We start from the raw sequence: 27501 nt of genomic DNA on the forward strand, positions 1-27501 counted from the left end.
TTTCTCTGTGGGTCTGGAGGGGCTTGGTCTGCATCTGCACTTTACTCTTAAATTTGTGTGCGTCTGCACTGGCACTGCCTCCTGGAATCTGCCTGAATACATATTCACCTGCTGGAATATTTCCCTTCATATCTCTCGCTCACGGACCGCTCAGGCTCAAAGACAGGCTGTTCTGTAGGGTGGTGTTCCAGTGGGGCCTACTGGTGAATCAACCAAAGTATAAATAATATGTTGCACACAGAAGGTGTGTGGCGTTCCCTAAGATACTTCGTATATTTTGCTCCTTTTGCTCCAAGTTAGACAAGTTTAGCCTTTCCAATTAGGGGTCATTTAATTTGATGGCTTGAGCTCCTTCTTCCCGGTCTGCCCTGAGCTGATGGAGTTCCCTTTCACCCATACCTTCCCCTGTACTGAAGCGGTGACGATTTATGGGAATTGAGGGTTTTTTTGTTCATTTGCTTTAATTTATAGCATATGCTATTGAATGTTGGTTAACCAGGGAAATGCACTGTGGCTCATTTTCAGCCACTGAGGAAGTATTGGCTTTGCATAGAGAAATACAGAGGCTGCAGAAGAGGCCTGTGATGGACTTCTCCCCCCAGCTGGAGTGGATGTGGATTGTCAGGTGGTGGCTGTGACATGAACTCTGTATGACTTTGTGGACAAGTGATTCCAGGCAACTTGCAGACTTTCCAGCCATACCCTTGTGCACACCCACTCTCTATTCCCACAGACCAGCACTTCTCAACCTGTAGGGCGCGACCCAAAAGTGGGTCACAAGAATATGACAAAGGGTCATGAGCAAGTGGCCAAAACACGCATCAAAGTGCGGGCTTCCCCTTGCAGGCTGGCAGCGTTCCAGGTCAAGGGCCTGCTTGGGGCATACCCAGCCCACAGCTGGGCAGGGTGGTGGGAGCAGCCTCAGGAGCCGGATGAAGGTAAAGGTGGGAGGAGGAGTGGGAGGGCCAGGGTATGGGAACTGTTGGGGTGCAGGAGGCGGTGCGTGCACTGTGCCACGCCAGTCTCTGCCCCAGCCTGGTGGGCAGCACCAGGTGAGCGCAGGGCTCCGCAAAGCCTGCTAAAAGCAGCACCACCTGTCCCTGGCCCGAGCCCAGCCCACCAGCCCCTCACCGCTGCAGCTCTGCCATGCTGGGGGGGCACTCCAGGGGGCTGCAGCAGGGACCTGTCTTTCTGGCAGCCAAGGCTGGTGCCAAGCTGTGTGGCCTCAGCACTCTCCATGGGGTGGGGGCTTGGCTGCCCCACTATGCAAGTGCCGCACCACTCCCACTGGCTGCGCAGAGGCCAGCTTGGGCAGGCAGGTCATCGCAGGGCCCTGACTCCTGCTCTCCGGTCATCAGCCTGGCTCCAATTAGTGCTTGGTAATGCCCAGCCCATGTCATGCCACAGGGGCCTGCTCGCCCCCTTCCCTGGCAGCAGCAGCTCTGGTTCCATGCCAGTGCCCCCCATGCCACCTGCCACTTTCTGAAACCCTAGGGGCGTCTCCAGCAGCTTAGAGCGGCAAGTCCCAGCCAGGGGAACCCTTGGGTGCCCTGAAATGTGAGGAGATAAATGAGGTGTGAGGACAGATCAACTAAGTCAAAAAGCACAGGCTCTGGCTTCTCCCAGCCTGGGTGATCTGCCATCCCCAAGGCTGAACCCCTCTGCAAACAGCTAGGCACTGGCATCTCTAGTTATGGGGCCATGTAGTAGGGCTGTGTGGTGGTGATTCGATTCGGAGGAGATTTGGCCCAATTTGTTGCCCGAATCTCCGAACCTGAATCGAATCAGGAGACTAATGAGAAAGTCCAAATTGATTCAAAGCTCTCCGAATCTTCGGAAAAGATTTGGAGCGTTTCAATGTTTCGGGCAGTCCCCGGTGGCTGCAGCTGGACTCCAAGCTGGTAAGTACGAGGAAGTGAGCAGGGGAGGGCACCATGGGGGGGATCCCTGCCAGCCCCCAGCCCCTGCCCGCTCCCCCAGCCCCTGGCATTTAAAAAAAAAAAGTCCTGACTCAATGGGTGCTGCCAGGCAGGAGTAGGGGGTGATCCCTGCTGCTCCCCAGTGCCCCATGCTGTATGGGGGGGGGGAGTCCTGCACAAGCCCTCGCTCCCCCAGCCCCCCTAGGCCAGCTCCAGCCCTTTGAAAAAAAAACAACCAAGAAAAGCTCCAGGACTCTCTGCTCCTGCAGTGGCCTCGGGGCTTCAGGAGCTCGTGCAGAGGATCGCCCCCAGCTGGGTAGCACCTGGGGAGTCGGGGCTTTTTTCCCCCAAGTACCGGGAGCTGGGGCAGCCATTGCCGGGCTGGGAGAGAGGCAGGGGATGGACCTGGCCTGGTTGATTTGGAGATTCAGCAGCAGCCGAACCTCCAAATCAGATTCAGCTAAATCAATTTGGGACAGTGATTCAAATCACCAAATGAAATCACTGTCCCCCGAATCGGCCGAATCCGAAGCGAATACTAGCAGGTTCGCACAGGTCTACCATGTAGCCTCAAGTCCAGTGAAGGACACCTGGAGCTCAGAAAGGTTGCGGCTTAGAGACCGTCCATTTGCCAAGTCAGGCAGACAGCTGTCATCTGAAGTCAAGCAGAAGACAGCGTGGATTTGCACCTCTGATATATGTACTTTGCCTGGTGCACATTTACCCTGCTTTCTACTTCCCATCAGACACATATGTGTGTGTATGTATGTATATATATGTGTGTGTGCATGTGTGGAAGGGATTGGGGGGGCAGGGAAGGTGCCTGTGGGCACTGGGGGACAGTGGGGCACTAAAGCTGTGGCAGGGCAGGGGGGTGGAGGACTGCGGGTCGGTTACTGGCAGGGCCAGGGTGTGTGGGTCAGGACAAGCCAGCGATCTTTGCCAAAGCGTCCTGGTGTAAAAAACACTGAACCCCACTGCCACAGATGACACATCTCTCTTACCTGCTCAAATCAGCGCACACTTTTATAACTGCCTGCATCTCTTCTATGTTCCCCCACACAATGCACACGTACCACAGGCACTGGTGCACATGATTTCTCACTTGTTCATCTAAATCGGTGCTTTGTGGGTGCTGCTCCAAGTGCCTCTGCATGATCGGCTCACCCAATTTAGAGGTTTTCAACTACTGGAATTTATCCCGCTGGATTAAGAGAGGTTTAGGGGTTTATCTCCCCTAAGCGGAAGTTGCGTGACATTGTTGGATCAATAATCCCGACATGTAGCTGAAACGAGTCCGATGACTTCGTCTCAAGTCAAGTTCAAGGTCCTTGTCTCTATCCTCCAGGTGCTCTCTGGCCTAGGCTTCGGGGTGTTTTAAGGATCACCTGAGATTCTGCGTGAAGCTGTGGTCAGCAGCTCCACCTCTTGGCCAGAGTGCAACTTTCTGCCCTACGGGGAAAACTGGCCTGTGCCACGGACAGAGCTTTCTCAGCTGGTAGCCCAGGACTGTGGAAAGAGCTCCTGCAGGAAAAAAAGGACTGGCACATGCCCATTTCACTCCAGGTGCCACATGCCCTTCTCTGCCCCACATTCTCTGAACGAAACAAAGATCACCAGATACATTAAAAACTTCCAGACCCAAAGCCCCCCTGAAATAAAACACTCCACCCACACATACAGTTCTCCCCAGGGGTGAGGGTTAGTGAGAGAGAAGGAACGACGCGTGGCAGAGTTGTGCCTTGTACCACTTAATGCACTGCTGGAAGGTGTTCAGATATTACAAGGATGAGGATGGTCTAAGGTCTGACATGGAAAGAAAATTCTCCAGGCAGCCATGGCTGTTCTAGCTCATTCGTAAAGCACTAACCTTCCACCGTCATTCTTAAAAGTCTTAATGGTAACCGATTCCACATTTGCAGAACCTTATAACAAAAAGCTTTTGTCCATAACTTGTATTCATTTTAAGGCATGACAGTTTCAAAGCCGCTGTAGTGTATAAGCCGGGTTTGTTGAATGTAACATATTAAACAGTTCACTAGGTTTATAACAGTTCAGAATGTTAAAAATAAAATTGTACAGCAGTTCTGTCGTCTCTGTGCTGGAGCAAGGCAGGCAATTTTTGAATAGGGAAAACAGCAGCATTTGTCGGCGCTAACTAACAATGCCAAATGACATATCCCACCGCCTAATATACTCACTGTATTTTGAGTGCTCATTAGGGTGCATTATTATCATACACAGTGTTTCCATACGCAAGAACTGGCATCCCTGCTGATGCATGGCTACACTCAGCCAAGACTCCTAAGTCAAGCTGCTCCTTAATCTATGAAGAAACCAGAGTTTAATATGCTCACCCATCTAACCTGTTCTCAATGTCTCTCATCAGAATGAGCTCAGTGCTCACTGCCTCCAGGACAAACTGCAATATTCTGTGGTATGACGTCCCATAGGAATTAAAGAAGATTATGCATACGTGCACCTGCACACATAGATGCATGCATGCACGAATGTAAAGTATGCACAGATACATACAATCCCAAAAAAATAGGGGTGAAAGTGACCTCATCTAGTCCAATCCCCTGCTCAAAGCAGGACCCGCCTCAACTAGATCATCCCAGTCAAGGCTTTGTCTAGCCAGGTCTTAAAAACTTCCAAGGATGAAGAGTCCACCACCTCTCCGGGTAACCTGTTCCGGTGTTTTACTACCCTCCTAGTGAGAAAATGTTTCCTACTATCTAACCTAAACCTTCCTTGCTGCAACTTGAGATGGTTGTTTCTTGTTCTGTCATCTGCTGCCACTGAGAAAAGTCCAGCTCCATCCTCTTTGGAGCCCCCCTACAGATATGGGTATGAATGTATGTTCAACATGCACGCTCTGCCCCTTGTCCTGGAGAAAGGGAAGGAACTTCTCACAACAATCTTGTATTTCCTTGGGGCAACTGGATACTATGGTGATGGGTAAATTGCAGGTGCTCATACTGATTAGACAGACATGACAGAATCAACATCCTTCATCTTTAAGTCAGTCAACCTCGTTCCCAAATGATACATCCAATGAGACAACCGTCAAGTCATCAACTACAACCAAGTTTGTTCTGAATCAAAAATCTGTGATTACTTCAGCTTCAGGATACAAGGTAAACAGAAGGCTATGGGCCAAATTCTGCTTTCATTTAAACCAGAACAGACTAGTCAAACATCTGGGATTGGCTGAGTCCATTCATTTTACCACCTAAATGTAGTCCACTTGGATCATGGACTGAAGCATACCACCAGAGGGTTTTGTGGGGGAGCTGGACCTGTCGCTGCTTCTGCTTGGCCCAATCTGCGGTAAAGTTGGAGATGCCAGAGGCTAGGGCAGGAATACCAGCATTCATTTTGTCAGAAGTGTGTGTGCATGGTGTGGCGGGAGATGGCGGGTGGGGGAGGCAGGGGGTAACTGAGGAGGCAGAAGGGTTAGAAACAGGTTAAACTTTTCTCTCTATAATTCTAGCTATGTTGAAAATTACTTTCTATTGTAGACATCCGCTGGGTAAAACCGGTCATAAAACAATCGATGGGTAAGTGCTGCTGTATCTTCTTTCAGCAGGAAGTTAAAAAAGGGGGGTGGACGTGCAGCAAAACCCTAGCCAGATAGAGGAGAGCCCCAGAACTTGTGACCCAGGTTCCAGTGGGAAGGCATCCTCCAGTTCACAGATATGTCCCAAGGAACGGGACCTAAAGAAGTCGTTTGCACTCAATGCATTACGGCTTTCTCCTTGGTGGAGCAGCACGCGGGCACAGGCTGTTCCAGGAGAGACGGTAGAGTTCTGATAGACTGAGACGTGCTGAAGACGGAGCTGAATCTCAGCAGTCTAATGGGCCCAGCGAGGCAGTAAATTTCACAGCAACTTGACACATTAATATAGAAGTACAGTCTGTTATATCAAAGGGAGACTGTCTTAGTCCTTAAGGGGAAACCAGCAATCCAAAAATGAAAAGTGTGTGCTGGCGACTGGTGAAAAATGTAGTTAACGCTGAGTGTTGAACCGAGCAAGCTCTATTGCCTTATTCTCCCTGACAAACTCCATTTCGGTAAGCCTGCTACCTTTTCCCTACTGCCCAGCACCTACATTTCCAGCCCTTGGCTTTCCAGAGCTGCACCCTGCCTCTGATATAGGACACACAACAAAGAGATGATGCATATTTATTTTATATTTTTGGAAGAGGGGAGGTGCTAAATGTAAAACATTCTAGCCTAAAATTGTCACCTGTGTCTAAAGATTTTGCATTCCTCATACCATAGGTGTTCAACCGGATATGTTTTACAGGGATCCAGTTTTTAGAAAGTGCTGAGCTGAAAGTGCTGATAAGCATGCTCCTTGATGGTGGTCTTTCCCACCATGTCTGTCTTTCAGGTCCCAGCTGCCCCCCTGACATGGCCCCTTGTTAGTTCTTGAATGAGCAGCCCCTCCAGATAATATTACAACAGGCAAATCAGTGCTGCAGAAGATATGGGGCAAGGCAGCACTTTCTAAAACGTGATCCATGGAGATCTTCCAGGCAAATGAAACATTTAAAATACTGATGAGCCCCAAACAGCGTGCTGATCTGGTGTCTCCTAAAGTAGACGTAATATATTATATCTGGATTTGCATGGACCTTGTGGCCCTTAGTTAGGACTGAAACAAGAGCCTATGGGTACGTATACATGTACTAACTTTCTGACAGTTAAGTACACACATATGTGGAGCAGAGTTGACTTAAATGCAGCGCAAGGTAATACACCTCCAAAGTGTTTTATCTTGAGACACATTAGTTAATTCAACTTAGCTCACAAGACATGTCAAGGATCTGTACGAGTGCATGCCCCAACATGGCTTAACTTAAGTTGACTTAGTTAAGTCTACTTAGTACGTGTGTACCACCCTGTAGCACTAAAACACAAGGCCTTATTGCACGTGCTAAAGGAGCATCCCAATTAGCTTTGTGAGCTGCTCATTTAGCACCTTCCACCATCTCTAAAGTCCCATTGCAAGAAATGCTAGAAAAATACACAACCATTAATATGCCTTCCATGGTCTTTTAGTGGAAAAGGCCTTTGCTGCATTCCTGCAAAGCTTGGAAAAAGCCTCCCCAGAAGTAATTTTGCTTTTAGAGCACGGCTTTGCTGTAATTCCTTTCTCCCTAATTCTTTTCTCTCTAAGTAATTGCACAAGCACAAGATGGATGTTTCTTAAGAAACTATCCCTTCCTTCTTGTTGTTCTTCACCTGGGAGTTATATAATCTTTTGTTTGCAATATCATAATCATTTCCACAGCAACCAATTGTGATGCATTACGATGGTCAACAAGGCAGCAGGGAAAGACAGGAGAGGTGAGGAGTGGAGATCCTGTTTTTCATGCAAGAGTCCTTAATAATAAAATGGAGAGAGCAGAAATAGAGAAAACGTATATTACAGAGACAGAAAGGTTTAGAAATAGAATCAGCCTCATTATTCATGCGGCAAGGAAGAAGCTGTGTTCTAACTTTCTTTCCTTGCCCTTTCTACCAGTTTCCTTTGTAACCCCATGTGCTATCCTTTAGACTAACTAAGAGGATATTCAATCCATGGATTACAGTGAGGAAGAAAAGAACATTGTTCCGACATTATCTGCTTTTCCAGCATTAATAGCTATACATTACATATTCCCTGTAAAGATTAATGTATTCAAGAGAGTGCATTGTGAAGACAGGAAGACAGACAGATGGACACAAGGATAGGCTGGGCTCTCCCCTGGCTTCCTGCAACAGTCCTTGGCTGGGGTCTTCCTGCAACCCACGCCACTCCGGAGGGAAGCCTACCAGGCACAGTCTAAATCAGGCGCAGCGGTCCAGATTTTTGGCTTCAATAAATTAGAACCACTTGCAGCATGCTGTGCATCTGTGCCAGCTGACACCATTGGATCATTTGGCCCAATATTGTCTGAATCCCCCTGTGCCACTTAGTGAATGCTGCCATATGGTCTCCAGCTCAGCTGGCCAGCTCCTCTTCCTGGCATTTAATTGGAGCCATCGCTTTACTTTGTTTCTTTCCACTACAGGGTACTTGCAGGAGGCATCTCTGTGCTCAAGATTGTGCATGGACTGGGATAATGGCCAGTCACCTGTGAGGGGGCAAAAGTAGGAGGAAGAACACACATCCAGGAGCCAAATACAACATAGTCTTTGCATGATGATCTTGTACGAGTCCCTCAGCCTCTCTGCCCTTCCCTTTCCCCATCTGTAGAATGGGAATAATGATAAGGACGTTCTTTGGAAATCACTTTATGCGGTCTAGGTAAACGATAACGTATGGGCTCTCTAAAGAGACCGACTAGCAAGCAAGACAGAACAAAAGGGACAATGAAAGAAATCGATTTGTTCAGATCAGCTGATAGATGCTAATGATCCACACCCACCTCCACTTCCATTCTTCTTCAGCAAAATTATTCCAGGAGTGGCGCGTTGCCACACTGTGAACTCAGCATGCAGAGAACGGGAAGTGCAGAGACACGAGGGAGCAGGGAAGGGAGAGACATGGGGCAGACAGAGTTTGGAGGATCCAGGAGAGACTGAATGCACATTAATCTTTATTTTCCTCAGTCCAGCTCCAGCTTTGTGCTCTGTGCACTGGATGATATGTCTTCTCTGCTACAAACGACCACCACTGCTCCAGTTTTCAATCCTCTCCATCAAATACCCACACGCCCAACTGCTCACATTCCATCTACAGACTAAAAACTTAAGCTGAAGTAGAAGTGTGAAGAAAAAAAAAACAAACCTTCAAATAAATCCAAGGAAACTGAAATCTCCTGGCTGATATTCCAGCAGCAGGAGGAGGCTAAATTAGTCTGGTAAATTATTCAGAGTGAATTATTCACTAAGCTCTAATATTTATATATCACTTCTCATTTCAAACTATTCTGCGTACAGACAGTCCATATGGACTTGATGCAGGGTGAGCTTTGGCACCTTTACTGCCCACACATGGTCAGGCTCACGTTCTCGTGTCCCATCTGAATTGCAACACTTTCAGAAACATCAAACCCTGCAGCGACGCACTCAAACATAGGGTCGGTACTGACAAGGGCAAGAAAGGTACCAACCTGGTACGATCGTTGCTGCCAACTATTCTAGCAGCACCTCTGTGAAGTCTTTGTGGCGTTGTCTGTGAGATACAAGCTAAGCACAGAAGTCAGAATTAAGTCACAGTGGCCGCATCTACACAAGATGCTTACTGCGCAGTGGCTCATTATTACCGGGCAGTAGCTTGTTACTACTGCGCAGTAGTACTGCATGTCACGAACCGTGATGCGACGCTACTGTGCTGCAGTAACAAGCTCCTGCGCAGTCAGCATCGCCGGGAAGCTGTGCGGGGATGCTACTGGTTACTGCACAGTCATTTAGTACCTGTGTGTCCAAGTACTAAATGACTATGCAGTAACGACTACATCTTCATGTACACGCAGCCAGTGCACCCCACATCCTTTAGTTTAACAATGGAAGAGTCAGGCCAGCACACTATTCCATGGGAAAGTTCACTAGGATGCACCTATATAGGCACCTACTTGGTCTCCATTACCATAGTATTCAAGCACCGCACAATTATCACCCAATTTAATTTTTGCAAACAGCCCTGTGAGACAGAGAAATGCTATCCCACTTGTACAGATGAGGCAAAGTGTTGATTGATCAGCTGGCTCTGGGTCACACAGGGCATCTGGAGATGAGCTTGGAGATGACATGTTTCACCAGCCCATGGAATAAATCTGCTTTTGCCGATTTGCTGAATCCAGAGCAGTAGTTGAGAGCTCCAGGGAAAACGCCCTTCCAGTCCGAGATGTACTTTCCCAGTAGGGAATTACTGCTTAACACAAATGGTATGAGTAAGAGAAAGTGCAGTTTATTCATTAGCAATGAAATTAATAACCAACTTTTGCAGTTTTATGCCATCATTCAGTGGAGGATCTCTATGCATTTTACAAGTATCCTGCAAAGAAACATTTCAGTCCCTTTATCATGAGTCCCACTGGGAGACGACATGTGGAGACTGAGTCCCAGAGAGATAGAGAGACTTGCCCAGGCCAAGCTAATTTGCGTCAGTCATCAAAGCTGTGGAGGGACTGGGTGACTTCACTGTCATCCCACCCCTATGGAAAAGGCCCACTGCATGCAGTAGTATATCTTTCTTTGGGCTTTCTGAGATGTCCTTTAGGCCAATGCCAGTGGAGAGTGCCTCCCGTGCTACAGAAGCATTTCTAAAGAACACAGTGACCTTTCTATACAACCCACTTGGTTCCATCCTAGAGACTTTTCCACAAAGACAACACTGCCATTTGTGAAATTCAACCCATGACCAAGGAAGGGAGAGCAGGCTGCGGATGGAGAGAAAAGGTTGACAGCAGAAGTGGATTGGAGAGAGGAAAGGAAGAGTCAGATTTTAAGAAAAGAAAAAGAGATAATTGCTGGTAAAAATAATCTTGAATTCATTATTGCGAGATGAAATGAAGTGGGCACAGCCATGTCACATACAGAAGGGGTCCCCCATCCTGCCGCAGAGAAATCTATGGGCCAATTATTAACAAGCAGATGGTCTCACCAACACCTGGCAATACCACAACCCTCTTCCTCCTCCTTTTTGCTGAATTCAGTATTTTCATTAATGAAACCATTCCGCTGCTCAAAAACCTGAATTAACTCTTCAAGCTGCCTGCAGACCCACAGCTTCCAGCGAATGCCTTTTATTTAGAGAGGAGGGAAGAGAGCTTATTGCACCAGCTGTGCCTCACAGCCAGTTCTGAGCACTTTTTTTCATAACTTCTCCTTTGAGACTTGAGATGTGAACGTCGTGAATAAAATGGAAATGATCTTTCATGACATTTACGGTCTTAGATGAAAGCAATTTAAGGGCTTATATAGCAATAAGAAGGTAGGCCATGCCATACCAGAATAGACTGCGTCCATCTGGACTGGATTCCTGTTTCTGACTGTGGCCAGCACCAGATTTTTCAACAGTAGATATAAATCTCCATAATGGACCCAACTGTGCCCCCGAAAGGAGAAAAGGGGGCATTCTTTTCCAAGCACGGGGAAAATAGAGATTTTTTCCCCATTAATTTAGGAGTTCTTGAAAACTCCAGACAGCTCTAGCAATATATCTCAGTGTGTCCTGGATGGTAAATGCAACCCTCAAGAAGAGGGGCCAGCACAAGGCATATTATTGTACCACTTCAGATCTAACTGGGGGCTTACAAGGGACTTTGGTGGTGCATGGACCTTGCTTTACATTTCAACAACAGGCTAAATGCCATGCAACAAAGTCATCTGCAAAGCAGCTTCCCCACATTGCTCTGCCAATGTGCCTCAGTTGAGAAGAATGCGAAAGATGAGTTTCTATGGCCTATACCAGTGTTTGATCCTTCCAGTGGGACTGCCAGCAGGTAACCCCCAGTAGTATAGCCTCTGTTCTGGTTGCCGTTTGAATGTGGACACTTGTCCCTGAGTAACTGGATCCCTACAGTCAGGTTATTCACACTACCAGCTTGCTTCACAAGGCTACCAAATATCTGTCAGGTGAGGGCCGTTTCTGATCGGGCCCACCATGAGCAACAGACATGAAGGAGAACGGCTCTCATATCCCATTACCAACCCCTAAGCCACCTCCATCCCCTGAAGTGTGAGGATTGATAGTCCTTTCAACATCTTGTATCCCGGGGAATGGAACTGCAGATACTATTCTTATTCATATAAATGTCTACAGTAATCTTTTTTTGGATTATCTTTGATTTCTATGGTTAAAGAAGAAGGGGGAAAAATCCCACACATGCAGTATGCAGATAATATTCATTATTTATGACACACCATCTTCATCACTAAATATAGAACATAAGAAATGATCACTAGATGAATCTGTTAACATTCAGAAAATAAGGGGAACAGTGAGAATAGGAATGTCACTTAGGCAGGAAAATATAGTACTATTACCTGCTATCCCTTTCATTGTGTTAACATTTTCTCTGAGATATAATATGCTTCCTAACAGCCTGCTGTAGCCTCATCAGATCAGGAGTAGTTATTATGAGTGCACTTTATAATATAGCTGATGATGAAATATTTATGACAAAAGGTTACACCCACTTCCATTGTTTCAGGTGAATAAAGCCCTTACAAAGAGACATCCTGAAGGGATGCTGAGCTGAGCTGAGCAGCACAGGCCCTTCTTCAAGTCAGAATTTGGTCGAGTCAAGTGGCTCCAGTTTCTCCTTAAAAGTTCAGTGAGACCTGACTTGGTAGCTGCAAAGTCCTGATGAGTTGTGGAGAGATGCACGGTCTCATGCCTCCCTCATGCTATGATACGGAGACATCTCAGACTCCAAACCCGAGATCCTCCTATCTAGGACTTGGCTGGTAGAGTCAAAAAGATAGCCTAAGTGTTTCAGGAAATAAGTAGTTCAGTAGTTAATGTAATTTCCACTGAGTTAATGGTGACAAGGGAGTGTTTTGCTACTGGATATGCTGTCTGCTAGCTGTGACATAATACTGCAGTCCTGACAATGTGTGGTTACAATGTCCCCATGTCTTTTCTTTCTTCTTTTTATATGATAAATGGTATCAAACTTGGTGTTCTGGCTAAATTATACCTGGGGAAATTATCTTCCACTTGCTTATTTTCCATTATGTTAACAGGTCTCACACACTGACTTATCAGGGCATATGTCGAGTCAGCCTGATTTGGCCAATAGAGCTTCTAAGGGGAAAAAGGATATTTTTTCCACCTTTTTCTGCCCCCCAAGGAATGGGAAAGAATGCTGTGGGAACCTGAATTACCATCGATGCCATTTGCAAACAGTGCCTGGAGTGCGGCCAACCAGCCCTGCCCAGACGAAGAATTGCCTAATGTGTTAGGCAGCACAGGCTGCAGCAGCCTGATAGCTAGAGAGCCAGGGGGAAGAACCAAAGGGTCTTTCTGTGTTCAGCAGCCTCTGCAGAGATCCCCCTTCATCTGTATTATAAGCAGGACCTGACAGTGACAGCAGCTTCACAAGTTTCTTTTCCATGGGCTAAATCCAGATCCTACTGCATTTGATGGCAAAGTGCCTGCTGGCTTCAATGGCATGACTCTATATGGAAACAAAGCCCCAATGAACCTTGCATAGCTTGGTACTTGGTTTGCTCAGAGGGCTTTGGAGAGCAGGGGAGGAATCAGGGCAGTACTGGGCTTCCACTGATAAATCAGCCTGGCCTAATGGCTCATACAAACGCACAGGATTCAGGAGACCCAGATTCAAGATCTACTGAGCCATCTCTCTGCGCTTCATCTTCTCTGGCTGTCAAACGGCAATAAAGGTCCTACTCTGCTTTGTAAAGCTCTATGCATGAAAAACATGATATAATTGCACACAATATAATCGCCCAGAACTGCTGTACAACAGACATACTATGTAGGTACATTTTTGCCCAGCTCTACCTTTCACCACTCTGTGAGCGTTAAGCAACTCGTTTCACCTCCTACGCATCCAAAATCGCCCTGTAACATGGGGAGAGTGGTATGGACCCAACATCAGGAGGTGCTTTGAGATCTGCGGGCGAACTGGGCTAGAGAGAAGCAGGCCATTTATTCTGTTTTTATTAATAGTCTTGTTTTCCATTTAAAACATTTCTATTAAAACTAAATTGAATATGAAACAAATTCTCAAGAAGCAAATAGCAGCACATTGTTTAACAATCTTATTTGAGAGCCAAGCCGCCCTTGGAGGATTTCATCAACACTGTGTAATATTAATCAAGGATAAGTTAATACAGAATGGTGGGCCAAAAATACATTTCTGCTGTAATTTCTTGTTTGTTCAAAAAGCCGGAGAGAGAAATTGAATGTGAAAGTGATGCCACTAAATCCAATAACAATAACCCTTTGATTTATCTCTTTCCTTCGTAGTTGCAGACCCAAATCACCTGATGTTCTGATTAATGCTTTATATGTGAATTCGGTGAATGCTGCACAACAGATCCCATGAATGCTTATTGGAATTTTAAAACAAATTTCCTTCAATTGTGTCTATGCCCCTCTTGCATTCACTTGTGTGAATAACCTTGCGAACGGGTTCACTGTCAGCAATGCTCACAGAAACAAGGGATTTTAAGAGAATACAGCACATGCTGTGTATGGATTTCAAATTTAGAACAACAATGTGTGTACCAAAAACCTGAATCAAAACCCACCCAATCAGGGAACTGACAGAGACTCTGTGATGCATCAGTCCATTCAGAACAGTCTGAATAGCAAATACTCGGAATGAGCAATACAGAAATTGTATTTTTTCAGTTCAGGAGCTAAATGGAAAAATAATAATAATAATAATAAAAAAAAAATCAGCTTGGATCAGATTAATGTTGGGGTTTTTTTTAAAACTTAAAACCCCTGGGAACTGAAACAACCCAAAGAAATCCATTTCACCCCAGACATTTAGTTTCCCGCACTTGTGTAAAAAAAAAAAAAAAAGAAAGGAAAGGCCATCTTCACAAAGCGTTTGATGTGGAAACTGTCCTGAAAAATAAGAGACCTTGGTTCAAATGCTACCTTAAATCAGGCAGAAAGCAGTTTTATATCTGCATGGGCTTCCTCTGACCAGAGTGTCTGAATATACCTCACCAAGGTAAGCCCGGGTGGGTATTTATAATGCATCAGGTATGGGAATGGCCTCTGTGCACATGCATACCCTGTGGTAAATGAAAGCTAACCTGCCATGGTTTATCCCTAATCCCCATTGTCATTTACCTCACTAATTTGCTCATATGCCCAGACCCTAAGATTTACCTCTCTCTTCTTTTGGATATTGCTCCATCTTCTATAAACCGCTTAGTGTAAGACTGACGTAGCCATGGTGGTCCAGGAATTATGCAAGAGGCAAGGATTTCTTAGGATGATCTCTTTTACCAGGCCAACTATGTAGTTGCGATGAAGTTACACAAGCTTTTGAATGTCTTGCATTTGAAAGCTTGTCGAATTTTATCCCGGTGACACAGTTGTTAGTATAAAAGACAGTAGGTAGTGGTGTCATCCTTGTTGCTTGCATAAAATACTTAGTCATTGAGTCATGGAGCAGCAGAAAGGGAACGGCTTTCCAGCCTGGTGCTTACACCACTCACCAGCATGGGTTCAGGCCAGGCCCCAAGGAATTGAAAAATGCTTATATAAAATGGAGCAATGAGAACAAGCAGGAAGGAATGACACAACAGCCCCCAACCCTGAATACCCTGTAGCTGGCAATTGGGCATTATCCTAGGGGGTGAGCGCTACAAGTTCAAATTCCCGCAAGCAGAGGAGAACTGAACCAGGGCAGCCTGCATAGCGAGTGAGTGCCCTGACCAGCAACCTACCGGAGAAACCAGGGCTGACACCACTACTTACTGTTTCGTGAAACTAGCGCTAAGCCCTTTTTTATGGCTGAAAATGTTCGGTGAATTAGGGTCCAAATCATCACAAATTTACTATATGAAAAAAAAAAAACCCCAAACCAACCAACCCACCTCTACTCACAGCTAACTGACCACGACCTACAGACCAGCTGGTCAGAGATTATTCAACAAGGAATGGACAGTCGTGTGCTTGGAAGAGGCTTGCACTTTTAGGAATAGAGGTATAAGATTCAGACCCACCTCTCCTGGGGTGTTTCCTCATGCATGCAGTGGCTACTGGGGTTTAGAAGAAAGTCACCATTTGACTAGAGAGAAGTGAGAAAAGCTTGGTTTGGAAGGAACAGATGGGATCTCTAAGGTGTACCTGTTTTCCTGCTGACGCAAGAATCTAGTTATGATAAAGGGTCCTGCAGCGCGGACCCTCCTGCAGAGCTCTGCACATTAGCAACTGCTAGTCAGGGCATGATTCTCTTTGCAAAGCATCATCCTGGGGCCAGCTCCCCGTTTTGTGGACCACAGGCCAGATTCACGTGGTAGGCTCATGCTCATCTAGGTGGCTAAGACAAACACTGAAGTGCAACTGGGAAACCCAACCCTGCAGGAATACAGCCTTCCCCATGCACTAGATAGGGAGGGTCTCAGCCTCTAACTTGTGGTCAGATATTCAGGTAGATGGCAGGGCATTGAAAAATTATGGGATGCAACACCAAGCACTGCAGTGCCTATGATCTACTTGTGAACCTCACCCTGTGTTTGTAAGACTAGGTGGCCTGTGGGCAGTGTGCATGCATGCAGAGCTCAGTGAGAATGATCTCCTACGGGTGCTTTTCAAATGATAATAAATAGAGTGTTTTCTTTTTTCAGAGGGAAAGTTATAATGGCAATGGAAATTCCTAAGTGGACCCTTGAGAGGAGCTGTGCGTTTTAACAACACTGCATAAGCAGGGTGGGAAGCCTGTCCTTGCTAGAGTTAAAACGTGATGTGCATTCATCGGGGGCAGGGAGAGATTTGAAATACAGGATGTGTGTAGGAAGGAGTGAAGGAATTGGGTTTAGTCTAGTAGAGATGAGACTAAAGAGGATCTGATAACAGTCCTCCACTATTCAAGATTGTTCTGAAGAGGACAGGTATCAGCTGCTCTGCAGGTCTGTTGGGAACGAGAGGAAATCAGCTTAATTTGCAGTGAAGGTGATTTGGGGAAGATATGAAGAAAAGTTTCTAAATTTAAGTTTCATTAAGCACTGGATTAGGCTGCCTCAGGAGGCCGTGGAATCTCCTTCACCAAAGGTTTTCAAATACAGGTTAAAGAGTGTGAGTGTGAGTGAGTGTGCGAGTGTGATAGTGAGTGAGTGTGTGTGTGTTTGGACTGGGCCCTGGAGGGGCCCTTGGCACTTCTAGAGGTCCTGATTCACAGATTTACAGATGTTTGGATTGGAAGGGACCTCACTAGATCAAGTCCGACCTCCTGCCCCGGTCAGGAAAGAGCGCTGGGGCTATATGACCCCTGCCAGGTTCGTGTCTGGCCTTCATTTAAAGACCCCCAAGGTAGGGGAGAGCACCACCTCCCTTGGAAGCTCATTTCAGATTCTGGCAACCCTTACCGTAAAGACGTTCTTCCTGATGTCTAAGCTAAATCTGTTCTCCATCAGTTTGTGGCCGTTGTTCCTAGTTACCCCAAGGGGTGCCCTGGTAAACAGAGCACCTCCTATTCCTTGCTGCCCCCAATGAATTTCTAGGCGGCCACGAGATCACCTCTCTGCCTTCTCTTGCGGTGGCTGAAGAGATTCAGGTCCCTCAATCTCTCCTTGTAGGGCCTCGCCTGCAGGCCCCATACCATACGGGTGGCCCTCCTCTCCACCCTCTCAAGGTTATCCACACACCTCTTGAAGTGCAGCGCCCGAAACTGGACGCAGTACCTTAGCTGAGGCCTTACCAATGCCGCATAGAGGGGAAGTACTACCTCCCTGGACCTGCTCATCATGCACCTGCTAATGCATGAAAAAGTGTGGTTAGCTTTACTGATTGCTTTGTCACACTGATGACTCGTGTTCGTCTTGGAGTCAGCAATGACTGCAAGATCCCTTTCTGCTGTCATGCTGCTGAGCTGGTCGTCCCCCAGCCTGTCAGCGTGCTGGTGATTCCTTCCTGACTGAAGATACGTTTGCACGGCAAAGTGAAAGTGAGACTACAAAGCAGGCAGACTCTCATTACACAGCTGTAGCGGGGCAGTTGTATGAGACACAGGACAGTGCTGGCTGCCCAGTTCCTACGTAGATGCCAATCAGCCATCGCTGTGGTTGGGGCCACTTTTGTGCTCCCCCACAAAAACAGGGCCCAAGACTGCTTCTCCGTTTGACCCCTCAGTTGTGTTAGTGCCTCATTAGCTTCACTGTCACCAGCACAGGCAATGATAACAGCAAAGACAAGGCTGTGGGCTTCTGCATAAAGTGACATCTGGAGTACAAGCCCTCTGGACACCCTGGGTACGCGCTCTAGTTACAAGCAAATGATAGGGCCCATGTTAGTGCATCTTCCCTGCTATTCTTACCCACGCTGGGAAGATTAAACTAGCAAGAGGTTAAAACTCCAAGAGGACCTAAGTGCATGTTTAAGTCTATTCATCTTCAGGACATCACTTAAACAGTCAGTCTGGCTTTGGACCTACTTATTTTATTCAATATACTTATGTACTTATTTATTTTATGTACTTAAGTACTTCTGTGCTTTTTTGTTGCTGTTGTTTGTTTTATATCCTGCCCCATCCAAAAGTTTCAGAAGGGTTATATTGTTAATTATAGTAATTATAAAAAATAGTTATATGTAACATGCAATTATTAAGTAATAATAGGTGATGGTAATAGAGGATGCTATCCTGAACCAGAGTTAGAAATCACTGTTGTTTTCATCTGAGCTCTTCCCACATACTGATATGGGCAACTGTTCTATCTGCTGGCATTTCCCCCTTCTATCTCCAATAGCAGATGAAGTCCTTGTCTTAAAATATCATTTAGCTTTGCTATGTGCTGGTTAAACAGTTCCCACTTCCAACCCTACAGAAGGCTGGATTTTAGCGGTGTGTGAAACACTGCAGTTATAGATTGATAGAGATGTGTGGCACAGACACCGTTTGCAGAATACTTTGAGATCTTGTAGGCTGCAAGATACTAGATGAAACCTAAATATTATTATTGATGAATATTCCCTTGCTTGCATGTGCTACCTACCTGAAGAGGGATGAGTCACACTTGCTCCTCCAGGAACAGCCCTCATCGACTGTCACTAAAGCCTTTTGTAAAAGACAGCACTCCAGTAATTATTGCACTATTATTTACTGAAAATGAAGCTGAAACACAAGAAAACACAGAGGCTGACTCATCTCACAGGCGCACTTGTGCATGAAGCTAGACTGTACAAACTCTCTGCAGCAGCTTGCAGATTGTGCCACGGACTATTTTTAGCCCCAATCATTAATGCTGCATACCAAGGAATGAAGAGGCTGAGCAAGCTCCTAGCCCTGACACACATCACTGATGTCCCTCCTTCAGACCATTAGTTTCTAATCCATTAAACTACCCTTGTTTTTAGGCCTCTGATAAAGCAAGCTGGTAGACAGCCAAAAGGAAATGTATGGGCTCTTCCATTTGATAGACACGCAGACATACAAAAGGACGTCACTTGCTTCTTACACTCAGAATTTTTAATATCCATACATCCTACGCCATTGTGAAGCACGTATTTCTTCCTCCCCCACTTCTTCCCCAACAGCTTTCCCCATCATCTACTGGCCATCACAGCAATGAAACTTGCCAGCTAAAATGGACTTAGTCCACTTACTTCAGATGGTCAGCTGTGTGCTATGTAACATCGTAGCACAATTTGCCTTGACAACCTTTAAAGTGAACATGTTCTGTCCTGAAATCTAGTGCTCCTCAGAGTCCAGCCCAGCCCAGCATGTGCATATTTGGAGAAATCCCATTCGATCCTGTCTTATGAAGAAAAATATGTCTTCAATGTCTAATGAGACAGAAATACCTGTTAGCTAATGGCGCCCTTTGGATCCTAAACAGAGGCTGCAGCTTTAGATTTCACCACATATTATAATACAGGCGTGCATAAGGGAGAATACTAATTCTCTGCACAGACCAAAAGGGAAAGCACCATAGGGCAATGAAACCCATATTTATTTTCTTGTACAGTGTTCAGATATCATGCTGATGAGTGCAGTAAAAATATCCAGATAAGAATGGACTTTACAGACAGAATGATAACTTAATCCTGATTGCTATATTCTACAGGGCAAGTGCTCCTGAATAACAGTGAGACTGAGTACCTATAAAAGAAACAAACAAAAGCAATATTTCCTGACTGTGGGATGAGAAGGATTTTATAGCAGCTAGTCTGTCTACAGTGGATGGATGGATGGATGGATGGAGCATAGGCATGACTAACAGACAGACAGACAAACAGGCCATAGAGAAAAAGGAAAGAAGGAAGAAAGCAGGGATAATAACTGATTCTCTTCTGAGAGATAGAAGTGGTCCATATTTTATATTTGCTACAAAGTCACGTGTTCCCATTATGAAACCACCAGTATTTCCTTCCCTGTAATTGCATGGCCTATTTAGACGTGTACTAGGGCTGCAGTTCGGCTTTACATCTGGCCTCAAACCAAGGTGAGTTCAACAGAGGTTCGATCCCTTTTCTACCCAGGCTGATGAAATGTTGTTTTTTTTTTTTCCTTTTGCTGGGGAACTTAAACACCAAGCAGTCTCATCTCAGATAATTGCTTCCATCATAAAGGAGATCTATGTAAATGTAAGTGCAAATTAGGCATGCGGTTTGGGCTCCTGGCATGCTACCAATTTGTCTTCCTGGATGTGTCTACATGTGCATTAGATATGGGAGCAGTTTACTCGTGAGTAAATGCTGCCAGGCAGGCATCCACATGTGCAGGGAAGCAGGAGCAGGTTTGCTCAGCAATGGGCCCCGGCCACCACCAGGGGGAGCTAGCCCAGGGGCTGGCAGGGAGCCCTGGGACACTGCACCCTGCCCCGGGGGGCTGCCTGCTGCTGGGGTGGGGACAATGTCCCCTTGCCCTGGCTGCACACAGCTCCCAGCCCTGGCTCCCTACTCAGGGGCAGAGGACTTGGACAGAGCTTCAGGGGAGGGGGCAGATCTCAGCCCCCTGCCCTGATGTGCTGGTGGGGCTGTTAGCTAGCTGGCTTGTTCCTAGCTGCCCCACTGGCGGATCAGGACAGGAGGCTGGGACCTACCCAACCCCTGCAGCTCTTTCCAAGCCCTATGCCTCAATCATCTGATCAGGGCATGGGGCTGGGACCTGCCCCTGACTGGGACAGTTCCCAGCCCCTGCTCCACAATTGCAGGGCAGAGGCTGTGAAGCCTGTTCCCTACTTAGCTCTATGAGCATGGAGCTGGGTGGAGAACAGGTTGGGGAGAATATTGGCAGTGCCTGGGGTGCCTTCAAGTCCACCATCATCGGTGCCTATGAAGAGACACTTGGATTCTCTACCAAGAAACATCAAGACTGGTTTGATGGGAATGCCTGGGAGATCCAACAGCTAGCACGAGGCCCTTTGTGCTTGGAAGCATGACATCAACTCCAAGCAAAAGAAAGTGAGTCAGCAGCAAGGCAAGGCAGAGAGCCACGTGCATGATCAGAGGTCAGGAAAACAGATCTTATGATGACAGGCTGAGAGTCATGGGACTCTTTAGCCTGGAAAAGCATAGGCTATGGGGTGATCTGATGGCCACCTATAAGTTTATCAGGGGCGACCACCAGGATCTGGGGGAACATCTGTTCACCAGAGCGCCCCAAGGGATGACGAGGTCGAACGGTCACAAACTCCTGCAAGATGGTTTCAGGCTGGACATTCTTTACTGTCTGAGCCCCCAAGGTCTGAAACAGTCTGCCAGCGGAGGTGGTTCAAGCACCTACATTGAACACCTTCAAGAGTAAATTGGATGCTTATCTTGCTGGGATCCTATGACCCCAGCTGACTTCCTGCCCTTTGGGCAGGGGGCAGGACTCGATGATCTCCCGAGGTCCCTTCCAGCCCTAATATCTATGAAATCTATGAAATCTAAGGATGGGCAAGACCTCATCAACGAAAGGGGAGCCATCAACATGTGTTGGAAGGACCATTTTGAAGACCTTCTCAGTTGAGATCCTGTTGTTGATGACAGTTTTCTCAACTGCATCCTGCAACATCCAGTCAGAGTTGATCTCAGAATCCCTCCAACCCAAGATAAGGTGAGGAAAGCCATCAAGCAGAGGAAAAACAACAAGGCGTCTAGAGCTGATGGAATCCCTGCTGAAATCTTCAAGCAGGGGGGAGAGGAGCTCACATCACAGCTCCATGCCCCGAAATGATGAGGAAATCCCAGATGACCTTAAGGATGCCATGATCATGACAGTCTTCAAGACTGTTACAGGTCTGACTGTGGAAATTTCAGAGGGCTCACTGTGCCATCCACCATAGGAAAGATCAGGTCAAGAAGCCCCCTGAACGTTCTCCTTCTACTTGCTAAAGAGCTCCTCCTGGAATCTCAGGATGGGTTTAGGGCATCAAGATCATGATCTTCACTGCTTGTCAGCTGCAGGAAAAATGCCATGAACAATGGAAACCTCTCTACATGGCCTTCTTTGACCTCACAAAAACCTTTGAAACCTGTGGAAGATCCTTCTGAAGTACAGAGGCCCACCAAAATTCACCACCATTCTTTGCTTGCTTAAGTGTGGCATGCAAGTGGTGGTTCTCAGTTACGGAGCTACCACAGATCCTTTTGAGGTTAAGACAGGAGTTAAGCAAGGCTGCATCATCACTCCAACACTCTTTGTGGTATTTCTTAGTGTTATGCTACATCTGACCACCTTCCAGATAAACTACCAAAAGGATGGATGGTAAAGTGTTTAATCTCAGATGACTCTCAGCTAACACCAAGACAACCTGACCTCAATCATCAAGCTCCAGTACATTGATGATGCTGCAGTGTGTGCTCGCTCGGAAGCAGACCTTCAGGTAATCATCAACTTCTTTACTGAGGCACACAAGAAACTGGGACTAATGTGTAACATTCAGAAGACTACAGTTCCTCATCGACAAGGTCTTAATGACCAGTCCCCAGGTCCAGTAATCCAGATCCATGGTGAGACTCTGGAGAATGTTGAGTATTTCCTGTACCGCAGAAATCATCTCTCATCAATGAAGAAATCCAATATCATCTTAAAAGCACAGGTGCACCTTCAGACACCTGAGGAAATGGACATTTGACAGTCATGACATCCTATCTGAAACTAAGCTAATAGTTTATCAACCAGTCATGATCCTCACTCTGCTGAGTCGGCCGAATCACAAGTCTGGAGCCGCCCACCTCACACGGAAACACATGCCTGAATTGCAGCAGTGTCGGTCCCAAATCAGCCTCATCAGCCATCTTGGGACCCGCAGATAAAGTAATCATGGAAGACAATCATTCTCAACTGTGAGGGATTGTTGATTATGCACATACCATCCACTCAGATCATTAGGTAACTCAGCAAACTCATGGCCCCCATCGCAAGTCTCTGGTGATTGAAGGCTGAAAGGTCATTGTATGGAAGGATTCCAGCTCAACACAGATTATGTCTCCCTGGCATACATGTTAGGCCAGCCTACTTGAGCTAGCAGACCCCTTTCTGTTCTTATTGTTGCCCTGGAAAAGCCGGTTAACAGTAAAATATTGGGGTAGAAACTGTGAATTTGTTTTGCACAAAAGTGATTCCCTAGGACACAGTATCAGGGTGGGGACCACCTTTGCTCCCCTTCTGATACGAGTAGGTCCCCTCGGATATGACATCTTGTGCCTTTGCTCCTACCGGGGTGGAAATCCACACCTCCCCTTCTATAGACCAGGCCCTGATTTGCGATACCATGGGTATCAGCCGTGCCTAAACAACAAGTCCAACTGAGGTCAAGCACCTGTAGTTCTTTCAGGACTATTCTGTGACTAGGTGCACACTGTCATAGCAAAGCCTTCTTTAGACCAAAGTATCCTTCTTTTAATAGCAGGAACAAACATTTAGTGGGGAAAAAAATAACAGGAATAAAAAAAAAAATTCAAGAGGAAATGCAACAGAAGCAAAAAGCAAAGGAGTTTTTACAACAGCCGTCCCCAAAACACAATCACTTTCTTTGAAGTCGCTGTGCCCACTCCAGAGACACTTTCCCAGTGAAGAGTCCCCTCTTTTTCCCTTTGCCTGGGATCTTTTCTGAGTGTAGTGTCCTCCTCGCCCTTTCACTCTTGGAGTCTGCACTGCCAGTGTCTCTGGCTTCTTCTTACCGAGTGAGTGCTCTCGAGAGCTCTCTGGCTGCTCACATAGGAAATATGCACTTCATATTTTTTTCTTCCTGCGGGAGGAATTTTCTTCTCTGTTTCTAGAGATGAGCCATAAGGAGAATCACTCTCTTACATCAAATGGCAACGCTTTTATTTATTCATATATATTTACGGATCTCTCATCTCCTCCTATTGCTATCCACATATCTCCCCCTTCTAAAAGTCAGATGTGCGGGGATGGACAGTTTATCTGCTTCTGCAAGGTGTCGACTGCTAGACACGATGCCCAGATACAATCTGGCCCAGCTCCAGAGGCACACTGGGATGCCACCCCTGTCTCAGGCCTATCTCTGCAGATCTTTCAGTCTTCACTATAGTGGGCAACAGTCACCTGAACAAACATTTCCATTCGCTGTAGCTATCCCACGCACTCTCTGTGTACTAGAGGTAGCCTGACCCCCTGAAAAAAAACCCTGAGGGGTCCCCAGTAGTCTCAGCCTCTCCCTGGATCTGCCCCAAGCCCTCCCAGACTCCCTTAGGCCTGCCCTGGTTTCCCAGTCTCTCCAGTGCTCCCAATTTGCCCATGCAAACTGAGGTCCTCTCAATCTCTAAGGTCTCCCAACCTTCTCTTACCGCCACTCCAATGCCTCATAAGTCTGATAAATGGATGGTTTGCTGTTGCCCTCTTAATCCTGTGGCCAAGACAAGCAGTCACGCCCTTCCTTCACTGCCGGAAAACACTGCCAGAGCCCTACCACAGGTCTGACACAAGCCATACCTTACAGTCATCCCTCTTTCCCTATCTCCCCTGCTATATAAAGCTCTATCCATTTATATCTCTGTACGAGTCTCCCCAGCACTGGAAAGATGGAGCTGTCGGAGATGTCACCATCCAAGAACTAATTAGATGGTGTGTGTGAAGGCAGCAAAGGAAGGAGAAATATATTAACGACTTGAGTTAAGCTCAGTGAGGGGAGTAAAATATTCTATAAAAAGCACTGGCTGGGTCACAGAGCCGACGAGGGACTAATCAGCTCTAATGTATTTATTTCCTTTGCAGATGGGAGGAAAGGCAGGGCCAGCAACAGCAAACGTGAACAGATGCAAACCTGTCCCTTGATGCTGCATTTTTGCTGTTTCTTTCAGTTCTCCTCATTATTAATTACTGTTTGTGCTAGGGCACTGCCTCGGAGCCTCAGCTGTGGTCAGGCCCTTGCACTAGGGGCTGCACATACATTCAGTGCGAGTCAGTCCTTGCCCCAAAGACCCTCAGCTAAACAGCTGAGTCAGAAGAAAAGCAGGGTTATCATCCCCATTTTACAGGTGGGGGACTGAGGCACAGGGAGAAGAAGTAACTAGCCCCAGGGGAACACCAGAGTCTGTGGCAGAGCTAGGAAATGAACCCCGAGATCTTGATTCCCATCTGAGAGCCTTCCAGCCACAGTAGCAATAGCACTTGTCCAAATCTTTTTCAAAGACCTCTGCCATCCAAACTAAAGGAGGATCTCTGTGGCCCTACAGGTTTTGCAGCATGTATCTGCACATACATGCAATTCTATGCCCACTTGATACAGCAGGGGTATAAATATGCACTGTTATTATAAGTGTATCATAATGTTCAAAGGAGACTGCTAATTTGACTTCGGCTTTGCATTTACAGTACACAAAAACGAGCTGTTAGACAACCTAAGGCAAACACTGTGTTTTTCTTTGAAAATCCGGTAAAGAGCATCTGTTTTTAAAACCACAAACATTCCTCTTCGGTGTCTGTAACCTACACATCTCAGCGCTAAGAATGTAAACGTGAAACTGATTTCATTGATTTGCATGGTCTAAGCCAAGAGAAATGCAAGGAGTTGCATCAATAGTGACAAATAAACTCGTTTGCTAAAATACTGCCACCTGCAACAATCTATGGTGTTATTAGTACGGCAGGCAAAGACAGTTCTTTCTTTGCAATGTCTGATTTTTAAGTTGACAACATCCATTTAACTATCTTTCATGTAATGGCTAGGTAGGTGGCAAGCTCCATAGTAGGCACAGAGCCTCTCTAGTATGCACGGAAGTATACTCTTGTTGCTAATGCATCCATCCTCCTCTCATCCTACCCTCTGCCACCTGTCCAGATCAGCCATTTGTAATGTCTTGTCATTGGCCAAGACTGTGGGGTCCATTGCGCAGGGACTATCTTTCTTCTATATCTTTGTAGAGCACCTAGGACAATGAGACCATGACTGGGCTCTGAAGATGCTTCTAAAATACCTGTACTAGCAGCAGCAAAACAGAGCTACCACCCCAATATGGGTGACCTTAAATTATATGCAAAGACATCACAGTCCTGACACAGAGCATTAAGATCAAACATCATCTGCATGTGGTTTGGATGAGCTGGGTGCCATTATAACCATCCGTAAGAACCAAGTTGCAAGAATAGATGGTCTGAGTTTAACAGTGGAAGAGATCATTGACCAAATGTTTCTTAATGAAAAATATCGGTCCCTTGGCATTTGAGAACATGGCACCCTCAGCAGCTTGGATTTCACAAAGAAAACTATTTTTAAAAACACAAGAGGCTTTCACACCTCCTAGACTCAAAGCTCAGTGTAAACAGTCTCTTCTAGGCCATTAAAATGTATCCCATCCCACTCATGCTTTATATGACTGGCCTAGTAACTAAGATGCTAGAGAAGATGAGACAGAAAGAATGACCAGAAAACAGCTCAACATCCATGGTGGTTTACACCCAAAAGCAGATGTTGGCACGCTGCACATGCCTAGGCAGGAAGAAGCTGAAAAGTATTGAAGATCTTGTGTATAGGGAGTGTTGTGCCCTCTCTTACTTCAGAGGAAGTCCCACACTGGCTTTAAAAGGAGCACATACAGAGAAAACTGTATTGATGTTAAGCTGCTCCAAGTTTTCTGCACAGTGTGTTCGGCCCCGGCTGATGGAGACCCGAATGCACAACTAGGATGGGACCAAAGTAGCATGTAGTCAGAAAGTGATTTTTGAATCTTCAGCCTTTTTTTTTTTTTTTTATTTAAAGAACTAAAGTTTCCCTAAAGCAGAAAAAAACTACAGAGTGAAGAACACATTGTTATTTAACTGTCGGCACTGTGAAGCATCATCAGCCTTAGTCTTGCACTATAGTTCTTTTGAAGTCACCATCAATAATGCGGCTTCCTAAAAATACACAGGCTTCACAGCGAGAGCAAGAGTTGCTGGACTTTCATGACCAATATTCCTCTAAGGAATTGCTGTGGAAAAGAGCAACACATACACACTGAAGATAGCAGCAGAGAAATTAATTGTCACTTACAGAGAACACATTGGATTGAAGCGCTACTAATGGAGAGGTGGTTTCTGAACACAGCAGAGAGCTTTTGTCTTTGGGTGCCGCTAAAACAACCGCACCATTATTTCTGGAGGAGGCTCCCATCAGACTTTCCATTTGAAAACTGTCATTTTACAGATGTTTAACTACTTCTCAAATACAAAACATGGCCATGGATGCACCATCTGTCTTGTTAAGGGGCTAGCAACTTAAGCCCAACTGAGTCACCGAGCAAGGCTATGGAGAGGAGATTAGAATGGTTTTATCACTCTCAAAGGACGTCATGAATGATTTTGCATCCACCTTTGCGCTTGATTCTTCAACCAACAGCCCAGTCACACATCAAAAAAAGTAGCTGCAATTATCTTACTGTAGCCTACATTGTGGGGGGGAGGGAAGGGGGAGGTGGTAAAACAGTGAATTATCCTTCCTGGTTTTGCCTAGCAGTTTCCAAACTGGGCCTGCAAAAAGACTGATGAGTCATAACATTTG

At 46.2% G+C, this 27501-nt stretch overlaps 1 protein-coding gene across 3 annotated transcripts in view; it reads right to left on the reverse strand.

Annotated features, from left to right (window-relative positions):
* Positions 1-27501, reverse strand: part of LOC149853431 (opioid-binding protein/cell adhesion molecule homolog) — a 649187-nt gene that overhangs the window by 95706 nt on the left and 525980 nt on the right. The gene's annotated exons all lie outside the window — the stretch shown is intronic.

Source organism: Crocodylus siamensis, chromosome 14 (assembly GCF_052110815.1).
Source record: "Crocodylus siamensis isolate JL-2025a chromosome 14, ASM5211081v1, whole genome shotgun sequence".
NCBI lineage: Eukaryota > Metazoa > Chordata > Crocodylia > Crocodylidae > Crocodylus > Crocodylus siamensis.